We start from the raw sequence: 5,452 nt of genomic DNA on the forward strand, positions 1-5,452 counted from the left end.
ATTGATCATAAAACCCTAAACTGTATAGCCAGGATCTCAATATGACACAATGTCAATGGATTGAGACCTTGCAAGAATTTGACTTTGAAATCAAGTATAGACCATGTAAGGAGGATGTGATTTGCGGATGCCCTAAGCCGTAAATCATTTCTTAATGCTCTAATTCTAGCGGAACCCTTTAGGCTTGGAACTCTTGCTACAATGATTTTAATGCCTAGTAACCCTCTCATAGAAATGGCTAAACAAGAGGCAGCGAAGAATCCAAGCTAACTTGTTAAGAGAAATTTCCATCAAGGATTCAAATCTAAAACTCAAGACTAAGTATCAAGATTTTTCCATAAATGAGGAGCTTGCCTATTACAGAACAAGATTATGTATTCCTACAAGTCACAAACTCAAAAGGAAAATACTCTGGGAAGCTCACGATTCCCCAGTTTTAGGTCATCCTATTATGCTAAGACTCTTAATACAGTCAGAAGAAGCTTCTACTAGGAAAGAGTCAAGGGTGATGCAATCAAGTATGTCATCGAATGCTTGAACTGCCAACAAATTAAGGCCAAGCATGTCAAGTTGCCAAGAAATCTCTAGCCACTTGACATCCCTCAAATGAAATGGGAGTATATCATCATGGACTTCATAGTTGGATTACCTGGTACAAGGAGGATATAACTCATCTGGTAGTCATTGATATGTTAACCAAAGTTGCACACCTTATTCTTGTAAAAACCAATTACAAGGCTTTCAATATTGCCACGCTTTTCATTAAGGAAATTTTCAAGTTACATGGACTACCCCAAAGAATCATCAGCGACCACGATTCTCTCTTCACCTCAAAATTTTGGAAGAGTTTGTTTGAAGCTCTAGGAACCCAGCTTTGCTTCAGTACTGCTTACCATCCTTAAACATGTGGTCAAATAAGTCCCAGGTATCGTGGGCCATGTAAGCTGCTAAAGTGCCAAGGAACAAATGCCTTCAAGCTGCAGCTCCCTAATAACTTGAGTAGACAATGTATTTCATGTTAATCTATTGAAAGCTTATGTTCCTAACCCACACCATGTACTTAACGACCAACAAATTGTGATGCTAAGTCAAGGAGTCTTCAAAGTTCAACCAGAAAAGATACTTGGCATGCGAGAGAAGACTCTAAGAAGTAAAACTCTTCGAGAGTATCTCGTCCAGTAGAAATACTACCCTGAAGAGTATGCCACTTGGATTGACCATGAATCACTATATAACTAATATCCCTAGTTTCATTCGAGATAAGGACATCTTGATTCCTCTAAGGGGGAGAGGATGTGATATCCCAAATTTAATTTAAAATCTTCCTGACTTCTCGCAAAAATGGACTTGAAGAACTCTAAATCATTAAATAGAGAAGATCTCAAGTAAAATGACCCGAGGATCTCATAACCGAAAATTTTCCCGGATTAACAAGGGCTGTAGCCATCAGTCTCACAGAAATTGATGTGTGAATGAGAGTTGTGAGCCATAAGTCGAAGTTGACCAAACACGTTTAAAACTTGGAAAGTAGGGTAAGTCACAAAAGCTTTAATCTTTAAAGCTTAATGCTTTATAAAAAGGAGAAGATTGGGAGGGAGATGAAGACGAATAGGTCATCGTCCCCCTTTTTTATGGAAAAAAAAATGATGCACTATCTTCCCCAATTTTGGCATCTCTGATTCTAAACCAAAAAACCTGAATTCTCCTTCAGTAATTTAGCACTTAACTCTAGCAATCCCCCCCTCTTCAGAATTCGGCAAGAGGCTTGGATCAAAGCAAGATCATCTGAGAGCCATGCAAATCAATCATGGCATCTCTGGCAGCCTCTTTATAGCTCAAAGATCAAATTGCTAGCATCAAATTGCATCCTGAAAGCTTGAGATTGCTGATTTTGCCAAGATCCCTCCTATAAAGAGCTCTTCTTCTTAGCCACAACCTTTCTTCTTCAATTTAGCTATAAATACGAGGCATGGGGAGCCGTTGAGGGCAGTCCGAGCAAGAGGGGAGAGGCCCTTCTTAGGAATATAGAGCAAGAGGGAGTGGGGCAAGAAAAGCGCGAGCACGAGAATTTCTTGTCACGAATACAAGGAGGATAGTCCCCGAGATCTTGAATTCAAATCCTCCATTTCTTCTATCCTATTTCTTTGTGGAATCAAGACTCTCTTGATTTTTCTAAATTATTGCTGATCGCCTTCCCCCATCAATCAAGTTTCCCTGAATCTAATAACCCCCAAGCTCCTTCACCAAAAATCCCATTTTTAATGTTGAAATCAAAGACCAACCCAAAGAAGAAAGTTAGGAAGGTCAGAGAGGCAGGAGCTACCAATAACATTGCAAACACAATTACTACAAATGGAACGGCGAGTATGGGGATTAAAAACAAAGCTTCAAATACCATCAACCAAGCACCCATCGTGGATCTTCAAGTACTATTTAGTTTAATAAAACAGCTAGCAAGCCTTCATCCCATGAACGGACAATAAAAGCTGCATTCCTAAAATAAGATTTTATTCAATTCCTGCATATAATCTTTTTAAAAGAATTCTTAACCGCAAATTCCAAGGGGTAACTTGGGTCTATACAAGATGAATCTAAGCAAGTACAAGGAAGGTACTGTGTTCCTAAAATATTTAATATTTTTGATTTTGTGTTGATCGAATGAAATCTCTTGAGAGCTTAAATACTTCAAATATTTGCATAAACTTGGAGTACGTTTTGATATGAATGATCCTACAACCAAAAAATGAAGAAATCTTTGAGTTTTGAGAAGCTTGAGGCAAGCTTTATGGCTATCATGACATGCCATTTAGGGTTTGCTTGAACAATGGAAAAATGACTCCTTATTTGGACTTAGAAGCAAGAGATGATACTCAATGCTAAAGGAAATGAATAAGAAGGCCTAATAGAGAGCTTTGCTACCATTTTTGTGATCCAAGAGAGCTATGCTAAATAGCATAAACTACACTAGCCCTAGAGGTTAATTTTCATGATTAGATGGCAACATAAATGGTTGTCTTCACAATTATTATTATTATGCTTAGGAAGCCATTGTACAGTCCATTTTTTATGGAAATAATAGATAAAATAGGGAAGTAGAGTTTTCACAAGAAAAACTCAATGGAAACTTCAGGAAGAACTTGGAAGTGAAAGGAGAGATCAAACAAGGAAGTAAAGATTTCTCAATCAAAACCCAATGGAGCCTTCAAGAAGATGTTCTAAGGAAAAGATAAAATACTTTGCTTCAAAAATTAATTTTAATTTAAACCTCTCCTAACTCCAATAACCCTTCTTTTACTCAAGTACCTTCAAAATGGCATGAAAATTGATGATGATTTACTAATTTGACCTGCCTCTATATCAAAATTTGTCACCATCTCCCATAAATGCCTTCAAGAAAGTATGTCTTCTACTTGTGAAGGAGAACTAATCATTGCAACGATTCTTCTACAGTCTCTACTTATTGTACATGTATTGCCATGGATTTTATGAGTGAAAATGGAGAAAATAGGTTCAAAATGTGACTAGAAATGGACCAAAGACGTGTGGCTCTAATACCACTTGTCAAGAAGGAACTAAGAGGAGAGAGAAGACTGCAAAATAAAGAGAATTAGGAGAGAGAAATTTTGAATGAGAATAGAGAAAGACTAGAAATAGAGAGAGAAAGAGGAAGAAGCAATGAAAGCTAGAAGAAGAGGTGAAATGAAAGAGAATTCCTTGTTATTATTGAATGATGGAAAATTGAGAGTCTCTTACATCTTATACCAAGCCAGTATAGTTGGTATTTATTTCCATTTTTATTTTTTTTGTATTATTAGTTTTTTGCTAGTCCTTTATGATTTTAAACTCTAATGATTAACCAAAGTACACTTCTTGTCTAGTGGATAGTGATGTTATAGCTTGAGAGCATAAATGAATACAAGAAGTTTTAGGTTGAGAGTAGCATAGTTCCTTTTATATGGCTTTAGCTTGTGAGATGAATAGATTATGTGATCTCCTTCTTGATTAAGGACACATTCTAATGCTAAGGCCCTTTCATCTATGATGACCTCAAATTCTTTTGTAATATTAGTCAAATTTACAATAGGTATTGTGGTACTTGTCAAAACTCTCATGCTCTTAGAGATTCAATAAGATGCATCACATAATCCTTTATAAATATAAGGTATCAAATTACAAGAGTAAAAAAACCCCATGATTTCTTTGACTATTTGTAACAGTGGCTAATCCTAGACATCGTTGGCCTCACATGGATCACTAGTGATCCCATCTTCTAACACAATGAAGCCAAGATATTCAATATTGCTTTTAAAAAATACACACTTTTTATTTTTAGCATATATCTTATTCTCTCTTAGCATTCCAAGGATAATTTGCAAGTGGCTTGAATACTCTTCTTCTTCCCTTGAGTATGTCATGGTGTCATCAAATAAGACTAAGAAAAATTCCTCTAGGTATGGCCTAGCAATATCTTGGGCTAACTTATTAAATATACTAGGGGTATATATTAGACCAAAGGACATGGCAAGAGACTCGTAATATTTGTACATGGTGTTGACTATTGGCTCTAGTATATTTTATTTCTTAATGTGGATTTGATTATAACCAAGTCTACGTTTAATCTAGGAGAAAATCTTTGCTCTCCAAAGTCAATTCAAGTGCTCATCAATTTGGGGATTAGGATACTTATTCTTAGCTATGACCTAATTTAATCATTTGTATCATGCACAACCTAATGGATCCATCCTTTTTAAAAATATATATCCCAAGAGAATTTTTGGGGCAGATAAATCATTGATCCAACAATTGCATTTGTTGCTCCTTGAGTTTAATAACTTCAAGGATGGACATCTTATATGACCTTTTTATGTCACATCCTATGATCTCATGATCAACTTCCTTATTTGGTTGTAACTTTGTTAACTCCTTTAGAAATCCAAGAGGGCTCTTCATCTTTTTAGGCAATAGATCTAAGTAATGGACCTCTATGTGTTTGGTTTATGCATGATACACTGGGTTCCTAGCCAATTGAATGCTACTAAGGTTATCACAATAGATGATAATCCTCTTGTTCACTTGCATCCCCAAATCACTAAGTAGCTTGCATAACCAAGCTACCTCACATGCTACAATTGGAGCACCTCTATACTCTACCTCTATGCTGGACAAGGCAATTATCGGATGTTTCTTACTACTCCATTTAATAGTAGCACTCCCAAAGGAAAATACAAAACCAATGATAGACCTCATGTTTGAAATACTACTAGCCCAAGATGTGTCTATGTAAACATGCAAATCCTATCGTATATCTACACTGTAGAATAAGGTATACTCCAATTGTAATATTTCCGCAATGAAATATTAATCGGCCCTAGACCCTGCACACCCCGCGCAAAAAGTAGTTTAAAATAATCTCCCCGTGACAAAAGACCCTTGGCTAAGTGCTTACTCCACG

This window comes from Lygodium microphyllum, chromosome 30, assembly GCF_053477565.2.
Source record: "Lygodium microphyllum isolate KBCC chromosome 30, Lygodium_microphyllum_v1.1.10, whole genome shotgun sequence".
In the NCBI taxonomy this organism is placed as follows: domain Eukaryota; kingdom Viridiplantae; phylum Streptophyta; class Polypodiopsida; order Schizaeales; family Lygodiaceae; genus Lygodium; species Lygodium microphyllum.